General features: G+C 47.7%; 1 protein-coding gene across 1 annotated transcript in view; it reads right to left on the reverse strand.

Annotated features, from left to right (window-relative positions):
• Nucleotides 1-19,593, reverse strand: part of EXTL3 (exostosin like glycosyltransferase 3) — a 159,470-nt gene extending 139,877 nt beyond the window's left edge. Inside the window, exon 1 of the mRNA XM_065833539.2 lies at nucleotides 19,530-19,593. The gene's annotated coding sequence lies outside the window, so the exon portion shown is untranslated. The remainder of the gene's footprint in view (nucleotides 1-19,529) is intronic.
• Nucleotides 19,594-21,199: the final 1,606 nt, after the last annotated feature.

Consider the following 21,199-nt stretch of genomic DNA (forward strand, 5'->3'; position numbering starts at 1 on the left):
TTTGAAGGCCCCACGGGCACAAGAAGTATTTTAACAATACACCCTACTGCTGGCCAAAAAGCACAGCAAGGGCTAGAACATGAAACGAAGCACTCGCTGGCAATATCTATGTTGGGAAAGGAAAAGGTAGTGTCAAAATGGACACACGGACATAAAGACATTTCCCTCCCAAATGCTAATTCAAGTTTGGACCCAGTGCAGCGCCAGCTGGGATCCAAAGAGCGAATACAGTGAACTGTCAGCGTCCCACACAGGGGAACCAGATCCTGATGGCAGAAGAAATTAAGTTGATAAAAGCAGTGAAAGCTTTTGGCAAGACGCTGGAGGACACTGCCTGCTCCTAACACAGGGTCAGGAAAAGAAATGCCCATTCCCTTGTTAATGAAAGCATAGTGAAGTGTTTCTGATTTTACCTGCCTATCTGAGAGGAAAATCTCGAGGCAAGAAATGGGGTGGAAGGTTTTGTTTAAGGTGGAATATTATGGATCACACTCTGAGTTTGTCTGCCGCACATCTGAGAATAAACATTCTAGCTAAATTAATTAAATGACTGTGTTATGCTTTGTTTATAAAACCATGCATAACCACACAATGTTATTTTCTTCAAGAGAACCACAATGCCTAAAAGGTTAATTTTCATATTTCAGTGAAAATGAAGAGAGATGAGGACAGTGGTTACAAATAAACCCTGAGAGACCAGATGGCTCAGAGGATGGGTAGAGACACATGTAGCTTTCCCTACTCTCCCAATATGTCCCAGATCATTAGCAACCAAAGGCTGTTACTATCACTGGGTGAATATTTTTCACAAGAAGTTTATTGACCAAAATGTGTTTTTCCCCATCCTTAAAACTGCCAGCAACCCAATTTCAGTATGACAAGGCACTCCAGGCTGTGGCGGAGCCAGACACAGAGTGATGGTAGAGCGGGTTTTCTTGTCCTTGTGCCTCTGACCACCCACAGAAATTCCACAGCAATTCCATGAACCCATCAAAAAAAAAAATATCTAAAACATATCTAATTAAAATTTATCCACAGAAATAATTTTTAAAACTCATATTAAGAGACTTCTGTATTGCAAAACTCCTGGAAATTTCAGTGACTATTAAGAACGACACGACCAAGAGCAGGAAGTAGCAGCTCAGTCTGGTGCCAGCCAAGCAAAACTCTTGAGTCCTGAGTAACGGCACAAAATCCCAGCACTGCCTCTTTGCTTAGGGCTCCTTCCTCTCCCGAGCCCGGCTACAAGTAAGAATCAGCTGCTTTTGTGCAAAATTCCCTGGAATTCCTTGAGTATTACAGCTAACCATGCTTCCCCTTCATCTCAAAACAGATGCTTTCAAGTTTTCCAGGGACGCCCAAGAAAGAAGACACATCCAAATACCTAGACAACCCCAAACTCCACCCTGGAACAGATGGCGAGGTTATAAATACAGAAGCATCTGGTAACCACTGGTATGAAAAAGCTGGCAAGCGCCAGCTTCTTCTGTTCTACTAAATATTCCATAATTCAAACTATATTTAAACAGGAGTTAAAAAGAAACAATCACTTCATTTGTATATAACATAATCCCCAAACGCCTACATATTGTAACTGCAGGGCAGCTCGGGCATTGCGCTCTTGTCTACCAAAAGCACTTCTTTTAATTAAGCATTCAGCACTGTCTAAACTTAAATTAAAAGTGACTGCAAAACAAGCAGCTCAGGAAAGCACAAAAGCATCATTTTAAGCATGTGCTTTGTTGCCGTGAGTTTCCAGCACTTCAGCTCAAACTTGAGTCCATGCAGCTTTAAGGGGCCTTGACGACCTGCCAGATGGGTGAGAGTGCTTGGAAAGACAGGGGACATGGGGAACGCAGACTCCGTTCACAGAGACCTGTGTGATTAAACCAGCTCCTTTGCTTTTCCCCAGGTTTGGTTACCACAAACTGGAGATAATTCTTGCTACATGACTGTCAGAAAAACAACCTGTTAGAAATTATAGGCATAATATAATAAAGAAGGTCAGTAAACGTGTAAACAGGTGGTTAAAAACTCAAACCAACACACCCTCAAAGCTCCAAAGCAAAGTCAGACCCACACTACCCACAGTTACCCCAAATCCACTGCCAAAACTCTATTGAAATAATCTTCTGGGACACTGCTCCGCGGTTCTTCCTGTGAACGGAGTGAATCATCTGTGTTTGCTAGAAATCCAAAGCGATAGCACGCATAAAACCATCGTTCTGGATTTAAGTCACTTAGGGAAAAGACTGTAAAAGGCTGTCTGTTGGGATTGTGTTAGAGGTGCGCTGGAGACCCCACCGTTGGATTTGGATGTGTGCAGAGAGCTTTCAAAAATGACTACAGAGAGAAAGAAATACTCCTAGGAACTGGCTGATAAGGGAGCCTTAAATTCCAGATATAGAAGGAAAAACAAATACTAACAGCAGGGCTCTGTAAGTCCGGGATGTAATAACCAACAGACTTCTGAACAAAATAGGTGCTGAGCAAACGAGAGGCGATTCTGCTGTGGACTTCAGGCAAACAGTGAGATGTTGTAATAAAAGCTGCTTGTGATCACTCAATTCGAGCCTGTTTTCCACAAATTGGTTCAGCTTAAGCAAAATTAAAGCAGGTCTGTGAGGTTTTCAATTTCAAAAGGGAAAGTTGAGGTAATTAAGGGAACTAGTCTGTGAAGCTAACGGGGTTGAATGGCTGAAAGGCTCCAATGGGAAGATCTTGAAACCGAAGATGAAAAACCATCTGCCATTTGCATCCTGAATAGAGGAGGAGAATAAAAAGCACATGCAGGGAAGCAATGAGGAGATACAGTCAGCGTCGAGCCCTCAGACTGAATATAGGTGCTGCCTCACCTTTGAGTAATGAGAGTGTAGAATGGAGGGGTGAAGGCAGGGTGGGCTACGAGAAAGTCAACTGCACTGCTCGCTGCACCACCAGCAAAGCCTCCAACTCAATCCTCCAACTCAAATTCAGAAGCCTCCACCATAAAAGCCTGGAAGTGCTGGAATGAACCTCCCAGTCCCGCAGCTCGTGTTTGGAAGCACCAATCTGCGTGGCTGCTGTTTTCGTTTACGTGAAAAATGTGAATTTTCCATTACAACGCGGCATCCCGTCAATACCAGCGGCTCTCCCGAATTGTGGTGATCTCAATTGCAGACAGATCTGAGAAGAGTCCGAATCAAAATATAAAAGGTACAGGAATGCAGTGTGTAAAGTGCACCATGAGATCATGACTACATCGTGCTAAAAGAACCTGGCACCCATCTTTCATAAAATAACCGGTTTCTTTTGACAAAAAGGCTGTTGGTCTTATTTACTGGGGCTTTAGCAAAGCAACAGGAAAACTGGGGACTATGAGTAAAGAAGGAAAATGGGGATTGATAAAGTGAACGGTGAGATCGATAATAAATGTTATTGTACATTTAGTGCGGTGGGTTTTTTAAAAAGCATAAATACAAAGGTAAACAATAATAAATATCATTTTGAGCGCAGTCTATTTCAAGGCCTAACTTTACTATAATGTACCAAAATGCTCTAATTTTGATTTTTTTAAAAATGTATATCTAAGCAGCACAGGCTTGCTGCCAAAATCAGCCACTAAAATAGGGAAACGGTTGCCAGCTGCTGCTTTTTCCCAGTGCAGAAAGGACCTTCCTTCTTTCCACAGTTCACTCAATTCACTTATTGGTGCATTAGAAAGAGAGAAACCAACTCCAAGTTGAATCATTATGAAAATATTTCTTAAAATAGAACCCCTCTATGTTTTTACCTGCAGGATTCTTAAGTATATTTACAAAAGCACAAGACCGGAAATCCTGAGTCTGATCCCTTAATACCGAAGTCAACCACGTAGCATAATCCCATTAATACATTTATCAGGCTCCATCTTCACAGCAACCACGTTTTTAGCCCCTGTTACACAATCCCCATTAGAAGACTATTCAAGAACCTCACTTGGTTTGAAGCCATTCTGCTCATTTCCAGCCTAAACTTATTCAGAGCCATTTGTTCTAGTGCCAGAATTGACATTCAACTTAAATAACTCTTCTCTCTCTCCGGTATTTATGCTAGTGTATTTATAGAGAAGGGATATAATTTTTCTCTGCCTTTTTTTTTGTCACTGCCTTACTGTCCATGCTCCTTTAATTGTTTTGTGAACCGCTTTTTCTCTTTTCCAGGTCATTTCTAGCACTTTTTCCAGTGGAAATCAATCTTTCTCCCACGTGGACAAGGAACGCATAGTACATTTTAAACAATACCTCACCAAAACCTTTTGCAGCGGCATTCGCATTCCTTGTCGCTCGTGGAAATGACTTGGTTGATAAATGTGATCCCGGTATATACATCTTTGTCTTTGGGACATCAGAATTAGCCTATGATTGATTAATACATTCCAGTTCCAATATAGAAGCCCCATCTTTCTATCAGAACTTGCATTTGCTTACAGGCAAATAGTCCTAAAGTCATTCATTCTTCTGACGGGACGTCCTATTTTCCCCTCTTTTGATGACATCTCCAAATCCCATTTATTTCTGCTATATCACTAGGTAATACTTTGATTAACACCGGTCTTGAGACGAGTCCTTGAGAAACGCTATTGCTAACTTGCCCACCAATCCTTCTTCCACCATCCTACCTTCCCCACTGAATTTATTGATGCAAAACAGCCGAATACTTCAGTTCTAAGTGATCGATTGAAACTGTCTTGCTTTGTATTTCTTGTCTTTTTATTCTTAATGAAACGCTGACTTTTGCTGGTGGAGAACAGGCGTATTTCTCTGTAAATCAGGCCTCTGGCTACACTGGAAATTTGTCCTATTTTCACAGTTGGGCATTTGTACAAATTAATAAAGCATGCAAGTCAACACAATTTAGGTTAAAAACGGCAAATGAAGTTTCTTAATGACTGGTCTCACTTCTTAACTGTACTTAGGATTTATGGCACAAATTTAAAAAACAATTAGAATGCAGGAAAAAGGCATGTAAAACTTGGAGTTAAAGAAAATTAAGCTAAATGCGCTGAATACATCGTTTAAATTAAAACAAACTGGTTTATTGTTCAAAGGGATTCTGCAGCCTATAAGTAGAGCCAATTTCGATCTGTTCAGCATGTCTTCAGGTTTTCAGAACTTGAAAGAAAATTCATTTCTATTCTCATGCAAAGGGAGAGCTGATGCTCAAGTAAAATGAATGTGGCAAAAACTACTTCATTAAACATTTTCTTTTAACCTAGATCACTGGTGGATCAGTTGCCCACGCAGCCATGCCCGTGTTGTTCAACGCTTCTCTTCACGGGATGAAGGAAAAGCAACAGCAGCCAGCAAAGGAGGGCACGGGGGAGCAGGGCTTTGGTAGTCCTGCCTAAAATGTTTGCAGAAGTATATTTATGGGTGGAGTTTTGGGGCAAACTGATCTGATCTAGACTGCACTCAGTGCCATCCCGTGATCTTCAACGGGCAGTTGCATTTGCGGTGTCTTATGTTGGCGCTGGTGGGCAAAATCACAGAGACCATTCAAGGAGGTAATAAATACCCAAGTCTGCCCAAGAAAGCGATTTCTCTTCTGTTCTTCCCTAAAACCAAACCCACGGGCTCAGTGCCGGGTGATGGATGCGCAAACGCCGGCTTCTTTAATTTGGTGATCGCTCAGATTGACTTTGACAACCACCAAGGCAGTAAGACATGGTTCTCTGCAGAGATGGACGCGAGCTGCTTGGACATCATGGAGGAGAGGACCGTGCACTCACACAACCCCAAGCACACACGCTCTCCTCCTCCCGTCCCTTCTCTCCCTCTCTGGAAAGTCAAGTCGACTCACAGCAGCTCTGCAGAAACACACAGGCTGACAACACCACGTCGCTTTGAAATCTCATCACCTACCAAACCAGGCGGTGAAGCTTTTTATAGCATCGGTGCAGAAAAGCCGAGGTCAATGAGAGGGGCAAATGGGAGAATAAACATGGAAATCACTCCAGCTGGTGTGGGGAGCACAATAAATAGGCTGCTGTGGATCAGGAGTTGTGGTCCCCAGTAGTTGTCACCTCAACCTGAGCCCTGGAAAGCTGTTTCAGCTTCTGTACGGGTAGAGGAACTAATGACACTCTCCAAGTCTTCTTCATTCATTGGTCCTGAAGAGCTTCGAGATCATCCAACAGATGGCAATACTTGTGTTTATTCAATGCTAGTACCGGCTCCCAGGAAAGCAAGAACAAACAATAATTTGCCCTTATGATTACAGCAATATGCCACCAAAACCACTATGTCGAGTCTTAAATTCAATCATCTTTAAAGATTACGAAAAACCCTCCTTTTCTCCCACCAGTGACAGAACAACACTACGCTTTGTCCTTTTTTGTGTGTGTGTAATTAAAATACAGGTTGAACTTCAGGAGTGTTATTGCACTTGAAGCAGTAGAAGCAGCTGAATAAAGCACATCATCAAAAGACACCACTGGGATCAGCTGAAGCCAACGAAATTGAAAACATTTAGAAAGAACAAAGCCAAAAACACAGAACCAGATTCAAACTGTGGCAGGAGGCCAGAGGAAGGAGAAGGTGCTGGAGGAGCAACGAGAGGGCTCCACGTTTCAGCCCATGCATCAGGTGTGATGGGCCAGACCATCAGGTGCCATCACCTGGGATGAGATCAATGAAGCGATGCCGATTTCACCTTGCTGTAAAATAAATCCTCGTCATATCAAGCCATTAATAAACACCGAGCTGTTCCACACCACTTGCCATCTTCAATCGCTTTAAAACCAATTACTAATCCTCAGAACCACCTCCTTGGGTGCCGGGAACTGTTTAAGGGTGGGAACAAAGGCAAAACGGTGAAGTTGTTGGCTACAGCTCCTAAAATGTGATTTTTAAAACCAGCCAAGCACAAGCAGAAATTCGGGGCTCCCAGTCACGTACCCCCTTCACCAGGCAGAATTTCCCTTGCGTTCCTTTGACAGCAGGAGACACCTACAACCTAAAATATTTACCCCCAAACCTGAAACCTCATAGATAAAGCTATTTCTCAGGTGGGTGTGAGACTGAATTTGTATCTTCTCTGCACAGGCCAAGTAGCAGAGGAGGTAAAATGGGTGAAGTGATGGTTCGATGGAGATCAACAGGGAGTTTTGGCCACTAACTTGCATTTCAGCTGATTGGGGTTTAACCAAGACAAAAAAAGCCATTGAGCCTACACACTAGAAGGTATAAAATCGCAATTTCTAGATTCTATTCTCCATCTCAGTTTTTCCTCCAGCAAACAAGATTACCTTAAAATTTACAAAAGGAAGACATGAAGAAAGTCAAACTCACAGAGGAAAAATGACATACAGAGCATCTTGGTTACTAATGCTCCACACAGCAGAGACTTCCAGAAGAGATCAGACTGAAAAAATACTTTAGCAAAGTGCCAGAAACAAGAATAAGTTACTAAAGGGAGAATAAACCCAACACACTTGTGTTCCTAAGCACCTCAATCACATTATCAATAAGCCCAGGTGCATCCTTTCCACGAAGGAACAATTGACTCAAATGGATGACACTTGTGTAATGCGCCTGTTTGACTTTTAAACTGAAGCGGATAAAAATGCAAAGATTGGACTTGCTTGGTGTTTGTATGTTAATACACAAAGCTTTAGTGAAATCGTTGCAACTCAACCTACAATTCATCCCGTGCAGTCGGTGACATTCAAGTACCTAGCGGCAATTTCCATACCTCTCGCACCGTATCTCACGGGCTGTCATCAATCTGATGCATTATCTTTCTTGCACAAAATCCGTCGTGCAGGCTTCCCCGTGGTTCAGGTAGGCGGGAACTGAGCTGACTCATCCTCTTTGCTTCCCTTTCATCCTGATTTATAGTCTCCTTTTCAATTTAGTTCTCCCGCATTACACAAGGAGAAGGGGTCTGGCTACACGTGCATGTGCAAGGAACAGCAAAACAATGTGGTTTTAATCCCCACCTATTCCCCTTGCTAACAGTTCATTTTACTTTATCTCCTCTGAGGTATTTTTTATTAAAACCAAATGAATTCTCATTTTCTCTTGCTTCTCGTTGAAAGAGAACAACTGGACTTGTGAGAAACCCAGCCAGGAGGAAATGTTCACAACCTGGAGTCCCTTGGATTTGCCGAAGTCCTTTGCTGCTCCAGAAAGCAGGCGAGTGGCTGCACTTGCCACCAAGCCACAGGTTTCCCCAGCACCATCCAGTTCCTACTCGGGCTATTTCTGTCCAAACCACCATCACATTTAAACTGAGAACAAGTTTAACTGCAAATAGAGACCACAATCCACGGGCCTGGGGTCTAGCAAAGGAACAGAGGGGCCACGTTCTGGTCTGGTTGGTGGTTCTCCTGACCAGGATGGGTGGAAGATTGGACTGTCTGGTATCTGCTCACACAAGCTGCAGCTGCACCTCTCCCCGAGGCTCCGTAAGTACCTGAGCAATCCCTCATGCCTGTCTGCCTGTTTTTCATGGACTTATGCAACCTTAATTACCCTTGCAGACCTGGATCTCTTTGTCGGGCTTGACTAAGCCGAGCCGACAGGTTCAGAAGTTATTGGGGTGGCGCAAACATACGTATGGGGTGATAAGGAACATGGATGAGACTGAGTCTTTTGTAAGAATACAAGATGGATGTTGATCGTAAGGGCAAAACGAGAGCGTTGTCATAGACCAGAGGAGAGATCCCAAGCAGTCATCTGCAGTGAAGCCACCTGAAGATTTAGGTATAGCCACCCAGAAAAGTGAGTATTTGGATGTACTCAGGAACACGCAGACGTCTAAAATACCACATTCACAAAGAAACCTCTAGCCCAGCTTCTTTCTTCAAGACTGATGAAGGGCTGGAATGCCACTGCCATGGTCTCAGGGCAGCTGATGCCAGACAGGACCCATCCCAGCAGAATCAGAGGTTGCACCAACCTCCCAAACTACTTCACCAATGAGTGAGACCACAGAAACAGAAGAACACAGCTGAGATGGACCTGAAGAATCTTATCCCTTTACTCCAGGCTGCAGGAAGTTTTGCTTCAGTCATTTGTTTTGCAGCTGTCCACCCAAAGTTCTCTACAATCTATTCAGACTACAGTTAAGCCCGGCTCAGCTCACTGGCAAACCACGTAGAGGAAAAGCTCATGAATCCCTTTAATTCTTTAAGCCCTGTCTTTTCACCACCACTACAATGATGTTTTGCTTTTAACAGGCTTGGCCAAGCGATGGGAGACGCATCGAAGGTTTGGCATCAGGATGCAGGGAGCCCTGCAGTCGTGAGATTGCTGTGCAGTTTTAAGCATCAAACAGTCAACGGGACAGCAAGGAAAGAGCACAGAAACCAGCACTCCTACTTTGAGCTAGTGCCAAGGAGCGAGGAGTTGAGAGATTGACATCAATTCAACAGCAAACGCAGCCTATACTTGGGTAACAACCTATTTGCACTCAATACTTGTGATTAATATTATGAATCTTCACTCATTAGCAGTCAAAGGGTGAGACTTTGTCTTTGTTCAACAGCTACCAGGCAGCATCCCCATCTTCTCCTCCCACAACCGGCACGGCACAACGCACGGAACAAGTGTTTCCATGCACAAAGCATGGAATACAACACAAAAACCAGGGTTGCTAATGGCAGCGCATCACCTGTCCGGGCTCTCCTTGCAATGAGCCTTCCAGGCAACATGAAACACAACAAAACAACCAGCAAAAATAGTCTTCGGGTGGCAACAGGTTCATTTCAACAGGCAGAATCATTCCCCTCACCCTCTCCAGGTTCCAGTGTAAGTTGGGGAATGAGCTATTAGAGAGCAGTGTAGGGGAAAGGGACCTGGGGGTCCTGGGGACAGCAGGGTGAGCATGAGCCAGCACTGGGCCCTTGTGGCCAGGAAGCCAATGGGACCTGGGGTGGGTTAGAAGGGGGTGGTCAGTAGGTCAGAGAGGTTCTCCTGCCCCTCTGCTCTGCCCTGGGGAGACCACACCTGGAATCTTGTGTCCAGTTGTGGCCCCTCAGTTCCAGAAGGACAGGGAACTGCTGGAGAGAGTCCAGCGCAGCCACCAAGATGCTGAAGGGAGTGGAGCATCTCCCGTGTGAGGAAAGGCTGAGGGAGCTGGGGCTCTGGAGCTGGAGAAGAGGAGACTGAGGGGGGACTCATTCATGGGGATCAAGATGGAAAGGGGCAGTGTCAGGAGGATGGAGCCAGGCTCTTCTTGGTGACAACCAGTGATAGGACAAGGGGCAATGGGTACAAACTGGAACACAGGAGGTTCCACTTAAATTTGAGAAGAAATTTGTTTGGGGTGAGGGTGTCAGAGCCTGGCCCAGGCTGCCCAGGGAGGTTGTGGAGTCTCCTTCTCTGCAGACATTCAAACCCGCCTGGACACCTTCCTGTGGAACCTCAGCTGGGTGTTCCTGCTCCGGGGGGATTGCACTGGATGAGCTTTCCAGGTCCCTTCAATCCCTGGGATTCTCTCTCCAGCCCCCACTTAATTGAGTCGCCTGCTAAACTGATGAATTGCAGTTAAATGATCTCTCTGTGATGCCTCTTGCTGATGAATGAAGGATACCCTGCCAGAGCCTCCTGATTTCAGGTGATGGATTCGAGCCCAGGCTGCGACACAATTCCCTGCGACTGACAAGCTCAGCTATTTTCACTCTTAATCTTGATATTATTTGATTGACTAAATCCAAGGTCATAATTTCCTAGCTGGATGTCAAAATACCACCAGCCCTCCAATTACTTTTGTCTGCATCTGAAAAGAATTAAGAACATTCATGTAAGAGCTGGTAAGATCTCGGCTTTGTTGCCAGGAAATACCTACACCCCAAACACACCTTTGCCGGAGGATGAACGAGCGACTGTGAAGTGACATTTTTCAGGTGAAAACTAATTACTCCTTCCCATGTTCTCCTTCAAAAAGGCACAAACAGGAGCAAAAACTCCAGCTTGGCTGCCCAGAACTTTCACACAGATCTCTGCACAGCATCAGCTGGATCCAAAGAGGTTGTGTCATGCGTGAAACATTCCAGCGCTTTATTGTGCAAGCTCCTAATTATCAATGTCTAGGCCCCGTATTTCTGCAGCGAGATTTATGATGCAGCTTAAGGGTTGTGGATTTGAAGCAGTTTTCCCTCAAATCTACAGACGGGGAACAACAGAAATCTTTGTTATCCCCTCAACTTCTGTAGAATCCAGTGCAGAAAAACCCCAAGGAACGAACAAGCCCCTCAAAGGAGGAAAAGGGGTGAAAATTGTCCTTCTCTGACTCCACCAGGAGCACAAATGGCTTTTAAACAACTCCACGCTGTCCCTTGGGGACAATATCTTGCAAAACCTCACTGTTGTATCTCTGTTTAGGGGATATAAACAGCATAATTGCAAATCTCTTTCCCTCCCATCGCGACGTCCCACACCGGGTCCAGAAGGAAGCGCTGTCGCTGATCTGGATGAGGTCCGTGCCTTCAAATCCAGGAGGTGGGGATGGAAAAGTCTTGCCAAGGAGAAGCGGAGAACTTCTGAGGATAAAGAGTTTCGCTTCTGCGTGTCAATTTTCACAGCAAACTAAAAGGGGAAAAGTCTGGAAATCAAGCTGATTTTGGATGTAAACGCATGGTGGGGAAGTCAAATCAAGCTAATCCCCCTTGCTCCCCAAGAATACGACACATTGGAAAAATACATTAAACACCCAGTATCCAGACCAGTGGCACACGCTCCCCTTACTGGTCTAACAGGGCATTAACACAGCTTGTGCTCCAGAAAACCACCATATTTCTATATTGATATATATGCACGTGTACGCATATAGATACACTCGATCACTTTGTCTTTAAATATTTTAAAAACATAAATATTTTGGCTTATCCATGCATGCTATTGCGAGAGTTGCAATAAAATCAGTGCTACTGGTGCTGGTGAGTTATAGGCGCTCACGACGGGCAGGATAATGGGATTTTACCATATTTTTTTGCCTTGGAGGTAACCGCACTTTCATCAGGACACGCAGGATATGAGGCTCCGGCACTGCTCTGATTCATACACTGGAATAAAGCAGAGATTTGATGGCATCTGCATTGCTGACTCAATCACGTATCTCCACTGTTGATCTTGTTGGTGCCGGGAAGCAGGATTTGTGGGGGGAGAAGGCTCCTTTTGCCTGCACGCAGCCCGCAACGCGGCCTCGGCTTTGCTATTGCCTCAGGGCCTCACCGTAAAAATAGGTAACTCAATAAAATAGGTGCATTCCTGCCTCCAGCCCACGTCCAGCGAGGTCTGCTCCACCCAAACTTGAAAAAGCAATTTAAATAAAAGAATATATTGGAATATATTTGAAATTAAAAGAAAGTCAATCCTTGCCCCTTCTTCTCCCCGTGCTTTACTCCCAGCCAGCCTCAGGAAAAGGTGGAAGACAAACACTTTTCACGTTGAGGCTCATTCTGCCTCCAAGTGGTTGTTTCCAAAGTCTAGATTTATTGTTTGGTGGTGCTTTTTGTTGTTGTATTGTTTTTTTTTCCCTAAAGTTTAAGCCCTGGCACATCTGATTTTCCTCCTTTTCGGGGAACAAAGAAGAGCAGTGGCCCAGCAGGCAACAAAACAGCTTCTCCAATTCTAAAACTACAGTGCTGAGACCAAGATGGTGATGAAGAAGATAAATGAGCAGCTCAGAGGATGCTAATTGCACGTGGGAGCGGAGCTTTCCGGCGGGCAGGTTTTGCCTCGTCTCGTGCTCCGCAGCCCTTGCTGAGTGAGCACAGCCCCACACGCCAGACCCATGTGTGGGGTTGCCACTCGCATTCTCCTCCTGCCAGGCCCACACCACCCATGGCTGCGATGGAGGGAGCTCCTCAGCCTCTTCCCCGCTGCGGTTGTGGAGTGAGAGGGGCTGGGAAACCGCGTTTAAAAGTTGGTGATTTAGCAAGAAAAATATTCTGCCGCTGGAGCCGTGGGCCTTCATCCCTATGGCATTACCCAGGGCGGGTTGTCTTGTGTTGGACAAAGACGACACTGGAGAGGACTGGCTATGCCACATGTCCCTCTTCGTATTTATAGACTCATAGAATCATTTTGGTTGGAAAAGACCCTCAAGATCATTGAATCCAACCATTAACCTCACGCTGTCAAGTCCAGCGCTGACCCATGTCCCTCAGAACCTCATGTCCGTCTGTCCAACCCTCCAGGGATGGTGACTCCAGCACTGCCCTGGGCAGCCTGTTCCAATGCCCCACAGCCCTTTGGGGAAGAAATTGTTCCCCACATCCAACCTCAACCTCCCCTGGTGCAACTTGAGGCCGTTTCCTCTGCTCCTGGCGCTTGTTCCTGGGGAGCAGAGCCCGACCCCCCTGGCTCCAAGCTCCTTTCAGGCAGTTCAGAGATCAGAAGGTCTCCCCTCAGCTCCTGTTCTCCAGCTGAACCCCCCAGCTCCCTCAGCCGCTCCCATCACACTTGTGCTCCAGCCCCTCACCAGCTCCATTCCCTTCTCTCCACTCGCTCCAGCACCTCAAGGCCTTTCTTGGTGTGAGGGGCCTAAACCTGTTTAATTCCTTGAGGGTAAACAGAACCACAGGTTGGGGCAGACTAAAGGTTGTCTCCTCTGCTGTCCTGTCACCAGTGGACACATGAGCAAGAGCTTCCCCCTTGAACATCCTCCCAATCTGGTTCACTTGAGCCCACACGGTCAACATCCATGATGTCCACACTGGCTCTGGAGACCTTTGGGATGAGCCAGGAGAGCATCCTCATGGGCTGGTGAGGCAGCCAAGGCCATTCCAAGTCCCAATTCCCACCCTCCCACCTGGGACCCACCAAAATGAAGACACATAGGAGCCAGAAGAGTTACAGCAAACAATAGCAGGCCTTGGGCTGATGGACTCATCACCTGGTGCCAAGGTGAAGCCTCTCCAGGAAAGTCACATCTCATCTTGCACAAACCCCGTTGGGGTTCCCTTCCCTCTGAGACCCCACCACTCTACCCAACATGGTCAAAATTGATCCAAAGCATCACTGGGGATGGACAACAAGCAGCATCTTGTTAGGCCTCCTGTTTTTTGGGAGCCACCACCAATGTCACTTGGTGTGCGCAGACCTACAGGTGTCCCAAGCAGCCACCCCTGCGCGCTCCTGCTCACGATGCCCATTGCATTCACCTTTGGAGCTCAATACTCGCTGAATTTTCCCCGTTCCACTTTATCTCTACTGTTTATTGATCACATACAGAAATCCAGGGGAGCGTGGCTTTCCTAGAAGGTTGGCCGCATACACTCATTAAATAAAATATAAACACCTCATCTATACGTAATCGCAGGTTTGATCTTCACTGTTTTCTCGCTCCTTTTTCAAGCCAATTCGCAATTTTTTTTTGCAAAGGGAGAACGTAGGAGAGGGCTGACTTAATGCTTAATCTCATTTTTGATCTATTATTAAATGCCTCCTTTTTTGGTCTTTTTTACCCTTTATCTAGGAAGCCAGAAGCCCCAGCAGAAATCACAGCCAGAAAGAAAGGTGAACTGTGAAATGAAAACTGGGGGAAAAGGAATTGCTTGGGCATCTTTTTTTTCCAGAGTTTTCTCATTTTCAGCTATATATGATGCCAGCCAAGTAAAAGAAAATACGCCAAAAGTGATGGAAATGCAAAGTTTTGGCCCTGATCCCACCACTGACACACGCGGCCAAACCCCTCAGAGCCCCGTCCAGCCTGGCCTGGGATGTCTCCACCACCTCTCTGCCCAACCTGGGCCAGGCTCTCACCACCCTCATTGTCAACAATTCCTTCCTCAATCTCCCTCCTTTAGTTTAAAGCCCTTTTGCCTCCTCTTGGCCCTTCTGCATCTCTCAAGGCGACATCACCTCGGGGAGGAGAAAACGCTCCTTAGCATTTCCTGTCACTGTAATTAATCAATTTAAGCATTTCCTATTCATTTCCCATTATAAACATCGCCCTGTTGGCTCGCAAGAAGAGAGCCACCCCCTAACCATCAGGAACACACCCCTGCATGAGTCCCAGACACCAAAACTATTTTTAGGGGTGGAAAAAGCAGTTTGTTAAGTGCCTTGATTTTAAAAGAATGGCCCGGGCAAGCAGCTGAAGATTTTGCGGCAAAACTGGGCAGGATCAGACCCAATTTGGAGAAAAAGCATCACCAGGCCATGTTCCGTGGCAAATGCTCCGTTCTTCCAGGGGAATACGGAAAGGGCAGGGAGGTGACGTGTGGCCCAAGAGAGCAGCCGAGGAAGATGCCACCACCTCCTTCTGCCCCGGTTGTCACTGGACATCCCAGTACCTCCTCTGTGGGAACAGCCAGAGGATTTTGGGGAAAGAAACCCCAGAAATGGCCCATCCCAAAAGAGCCATGGCTGGGTGGGAGCCGCCAGCAGCTGTGTCCACCCCCCGTGACGGCCACCAGTGTCCACCTGTCCCCTCCTGTCCCAAAGGCCACCAGGACCGTGTCCTGGTCCTGCTACGAGGCAGCACACACCATAAAACCTTCTGTTTGGTCATTTCCAGCCAGCTGCTCCCAGAGCCCACCAGAGAACAACCTCAGATGTAATAAAGACAAATACTGACGTGGGACTGGAAACCCTTTCCTCCTTCTCAAGTGAGACAAGACAAATGGAAGAGATGAAGGACGCAACCTTAAACCTTTAACTCCAACCACCGCAAAATCCTTTTTGGGATCCGCAGTGATCCGATCACAGCTGCCACAAAAATTGATGTTGGTGACACAGGAGCAGAGGTTCCCTCACCTTCAGATTTTGGCTGGAGATGATTAATTCAGCTTTCTGGGCAAAAGTAAAGTTGGGAAGAGCCTGTTCCCAGAGATTTATTTCTCCTAAAAAACCCAGAGCAGGATGTCACCGTGACACGAGGGACACACGTGCCACATCCTTCCTCCATCTCCAGCCTAAACCCCCTCCTGCCTCCCCTTAAACTCAGCAAAACTGAGCCAAATCAAAGCAACTGCCTGCATTTGGCTTTATCTGCTACAAACATCAAACGTTTCTACAGGGATGATCACATTTCATGAAGATTGGTACAAAGAAGTCAAAACCATGTCAGAGAAAAGAAAGCATCATCTAACCTGGTCACTGGGATCAGCCGGAGGGGACTCTTGGAGAACACCGGGTCCTGCTGGGGAAAAACCCACCTGGGCTCCTCCATCCCCTCTGATTTTCCTTCCCATGCATTTGTTTGTACGGAAATGCGGGTGCACACGTGGTAAAAATATATATATATACATATATATATAGCCTGTGTGCTGGAAATATTATGAGTAATGGATGGGAACCTGTGCAGTGCATAAAAAAGTCATCCCTCTCTCCTGATCTACCAGTGCTTGAGATGTTGGCACCTCCGTTTCATCTGCTTTCTCAAAAGATGATGGAATCTATTTGACGAATTACACTGATTTTAAGTCTCAGACACAGATTCTGTGCTGGCATCACTGCACCGAAGAAGCTACAGGGCCCATCGCTACAGGGTCAGTGGGCTCCCACTTATTTTGGAAGAGCACATCAGGGCACAGCGTGCCATTTGATTCTGATCTTTTAGCGTTTTTTCACTAGTACTCTGCTTTCCCCAGCATCCCTGGTGTTTGCTATCAGCTGGATGGCGCAGGACCACATCTCACACATCTTGCCGCTCCTCCATATAGAATCATGGAATAGCTTGGGTTGCAGGGACCTTCAAAGCTCCCCCAGTGCCACCCCTGCCATGAGCAGGGACATCTTCACCAGCTCAGGTTGCTCAGAGCCCCGTCCAGCCTGGCCTGGGATGTCTCCAGGGATGGTTCAGCCACCACCTCTCTGCCCAACCTGGGCCAGCGTTCTACCACCGCACATGGTGCCCACCCCGCATCTCTGGGACTGCACAGGATCATGCTCAAGATTTCCATGCAGACAATTTGGGACCATTTACAGTCTCCTAGAAATTACCTGCACCAGCCCCCCCAGCACTGGAGCCCCCTCGGTTCCTGCATTGGAAAGACAAATTCCTGTGCTCGGTGGGGTGGATCCGGGCTCCAGCTGCCCGACCGGGGATTGGACTGGATGATCACAGAATCGCAGAATCCCAGAACGTCAGGGATTGGAAGAGATCTCGAAAGCTCATCCAGTGCAATCCCCCCATGGAGCAGGAACACCCAGCTGAGGTTCCACAGGAAGGTGTCCAGGCGGGTTTGAATGTCTGCAGAGAAGGAGACTCCACAACCTCCCTGGGCAGCCTGGGCCAGGCTCTGACACCCTCACCCCAAACAAGTTTCTTCTCAAATTTCAGTGGAACCTCCTGTGTTCCAGTTTGTACCCATTGCCCCTTGTCCTATCATTGGTTGTCACCCAGAAGAGCCTGGCTCCATCCTCCTGACACTGCCCCTTTCCATATTGATCCCCATGAATGAGTCCCCCCTCAGTCTCCTCTCCTCCAGCTCCAGAGCCCCAGCTCCCTCAGCCTTTCCTCACACGGGAGATGCTCCACTCCCTTCAGCATCTTGGTGGCTGCGCTGGACTCTCTGCAGCAGTTCCCTGTCCTTCTGGAACTGAGGGGCCACAACTGGACACAAGATTCCAGGTGTGGTCTCCCCAGGGCAGAGCAGAGGGGCAGGAGAACCTCTCTGACCTACTGACCACCCCCTTCTAACCCACCCCAGGTCCCATTGGCCTTCCTGGCCACAAGGGCCCAGTGCTGGCTCATGGTCATGATCTGGGGGATTGGACTAGATGATCTTTTGAGGTCCCTTCCAATCCCTAACATTCTGATTCTGTCACCCAGCTCTCCAGCAGTGGGGATGGGTAGAGAAATATCTCAAGGCTTTTTTCTTTTTCCCTACAGCCCTTCCCAGGACAAAAATAACATGAATTACCTGTTTTTTTCCAGCATCCTTTCCCTCCTGAGCTGCACAGCAGAGCGCGCAGCCCGACTGATGCGCAGCCGCTGCCAGGTCAGTGCTCGCACCTTGCATGTCTGCAGCACCTTTCACCCACTCCTGAGCTGCTTCGGGGGGACGGGGCTGGAGCAGAAACCCTGTGAAACCCCGCAAAACCCTGCAAAACCCCTTCCACGTCGACCAAGAGGAGAAACACCCAAAAGAAAAGCACCGTGGGACGAAGAGGATGGAGCAGCTTCCATAGGGAGCGAGGTTTGTAGAAAGGAGCAGAAGTTTTTTGAATACGAATGTTGGACGTGGAAACATTTGTGGCCGTAGGGAGCCCAGGCTGCCCAGACCAGGGTGGAAAACAAAGAAACCCAAACCCAGCATGATGAAATACAAGTTGATTTGCTTTAGCCTGCGTCCAACTTCCCTCCCTGGCACAGAAAAGTGTCATTAATGCTGCTGTGGCTGGGGGCTTCTGTGCAAAGCTGAGATTTTTAAGCAACCAACCATCCCAAAACACAATTAGAGGGAGCTGGTGAATCCTGAGCGCCTCCAGATCCATCACACGAAGGGGGAACCACGCAAGATCAGGGTGTCCCGACTCCTCCAAGCCCTCTGCTCTCCTGGGTGACATCCCAGGACGCGGAGTTAACGCAGCCACACCAAACGATGAAGAACCACTAACCCAGCAGCCATGGGCACATGAGGAGTCCCCATACCCCCCTCAGGGGACACCAAACCCATTCCCCCCGGGCTCTCCCCCCAGCTGGGATTCCTCCTTGGGGCTCAAAAGCCCTTTTCAAAGCGCCCAATTTTCCTGGCATCCCCCATGGCTCAAATGACCAAACTCAAAAGCAACTTTCACCAGGGGCAGAGGATCCCGCTGTTCAAACAGCTGCTTTCACATTAACCGTTCATTTCTGTTGCACCATCCCAGAGGAACTGGAGAGGAGACGGTGCCACCCCAGAGCCACGGGGACAAGTTTCCCTTGACTTTGGGGGTGTCCCCCTCCCTCCAGCCAGGGGTCGCCCCTCTGCTGATGCTGCTCCACAAATCCCCCACTCCAGGGACACCCCAGTGCGGGATGGGGTGGGGAAAGGGGGAGGTGCGGGGTTCCCATCCTGGCAGGGGAGGGTGCTGAGCCCCAGGTGCCCCCAATGGACTGGGGGGGGTTGTAAAGGAGAAGAAAGGAAAGATAACAATTAGAAATAAGTTAAAATAGGAAAAAAATATAGGAAAAGTAAAAGAATTGAAATAAATAGAAAAATAAAAATATAAAATTTAAAAAGAAAATAAAATAATAGACGAAAACAAATAAAATAAAACGAAATAGAAGTAAAAATAGAAATAGTAAAATAAAAAAGGAAATGAAAAGTAAAAGGAAATTTTAAAAATAAAAAAGAAACCAAAATAAAATAAACGAAACCAAAATAAAATAAACCAAATAAAATAAACCAAATAAAATAAACCAAATAAAATAAACCAAATAAAATAAACCAAATAAAAGTAAAGTAAAAATACAATTTTTAAAAAGAAAAGAAAAAAGAAAAAAAGAAAAGAAAAGAAAACCGAACGTAGTAAATCAAAATAAAACAAGATAAACCCAAATAAAATAAACCAAAGGCAAATAAACTAAAGCACCCGGAGTACGGGAGCTGGGCGCGGGGCCGCGCTTACCTGCGGGGCTGCGGAGGCTGCGCGGTCCCTGCGGCCGCAGCGCGCTGTGCGGAGCGGAGCGGAGCGGAGCGGAGCGGAGCCCCGGCCCGGCTCGCTGCATTGTGGGAAGCGGCGCCCAAAAATGGGGGCGCGCTGCCCTCTGGTGGCGGGTCCGCCGGGAGGTGTTTTGGGGTCCTAAGGGCCAGATGCCTATAGCTAGCTATAGTAGCCTATATGACAGCTCAATAACCCCCGTTGGGGCTGACATCCCAGTGGGCTCTGGCCGCCCCCGAGGAATCTGGGGGGCTTCTCATGGGTAAACAAAATCGGGGTGCTGGGGAGCGGCGGGGTTTGCATGGAGCTGCTGCTTCTTCTTGCTGTGCTAATGCAGCACCCCAAATCTCTACTCGTGCCCAGGCAGCACCTCATATCTCTGCGCCCTCCCACACAGCACCCCAAACCTCTGCCTGTTCCCATCCAGCATCCCAAACCTCTGCCTATTCCCATCCAGCATCCCAAACCTCTGCCTGTTCCCACCCAGCACCCCAAACCTCTGCCTGTTCCCACCCAGCACCCAAACTTCCACCCATTCCCAGACAGCACCCCAAACCTCTGCCTGTTCCCACCCAGCACCCCAAACCTCTGCTTGTTCCCACCCAGCACCCCAAACTTCCACCCATTCCCAGACAGCATCCCAAACCTCTGCGCATTCCCACACAGCACCCCAAATGTCTGCATGTTCTTATCCAGCACCCCAAATCCCTACTCATTCCCACCCAGCACCCCAAATCTTTGCTCATTCCCACCCAGCATCCCAAAGCTCTGCCCATTCCCACCCAGCACCCCAAACTTCCACCCATTCCCAGACAGCATCCCAAACCTCTGCCCATTCCCACACAGCACCCCAAATCTCTGCATGTTCTTATCCAGCACCCCAAATCTCTGCCCATTTCCACCCAGCACCCCAAATCTCTGCTCATTCTCACCCAGCACCCCAAATCTCTGCCCATTCCCAGGCAGCACCCTAAATCTCTGCCTGTTCCCATCCAGGACCCCAATCTTTGCTGGTTCCCACCCAGCACCCCAAACCTCTGCGCATTCCCACCCAGCACCCCAAATCTCTGCATGCTCTCATCCAGAACCCCCAATCCCTACCCATTCTCACCCAGCACCCCAAATCTTTCCTCATTCCCACCCAGCATCCCAAAGCTCTACCCGTTCCCACCCAGCACCCCAAATCTCTGCCTGTTCCCACCCAGCACCCTAAATTCTGCCCATTCCCAGGAAGCACCCCAAATGTCTGCATGTTCTCATCCAGCACCCCAAATCTCTGCCCATTTCCACCCAGCACCCCAAATCTCTTCTCATTCTCACCCAGCACCCCAAATCTCTGCCCGTTCCCAGGCAGCACCCTAAATCTCTGCCTGTTCCCATCCAGGACCCCAATCTTTGCTGGTTCCCACCCAGCATCCCAAATCTCTGCCCATTCCCACCCAGCACCCTAAATTCTGCCCATTCCCAGGCAGCACCCCAAATCTCTGCATGTTCTTATCCAGCACCCCAAACCTCTGCTCATTCCCACCCAGCATCCCAAAGCTCTTCCCATTCCCACTCAGCACCCCAAATCTCTGCCTGTTCCCACCCAGCACCCCAAATCTTTGCTCATTCCCATCCAGCATCCCAAAGCTCTG

The sequence above is a fragment of the Patagioenas fasciata genome, chromosome 3 (assembly GCF_037038585.1).
Source record: "Patagioenas fasciata isolate bPatFas1 chromosome 3, bPatFas1.hap1, whole genome shotgun sequence".
Classification (NCBI taxonomy): Eukaryota; Metazoa; Chordata; class Aves; order Columbiformes; family Columbidae; genus Patagioenas; species Patagioenas fasciata.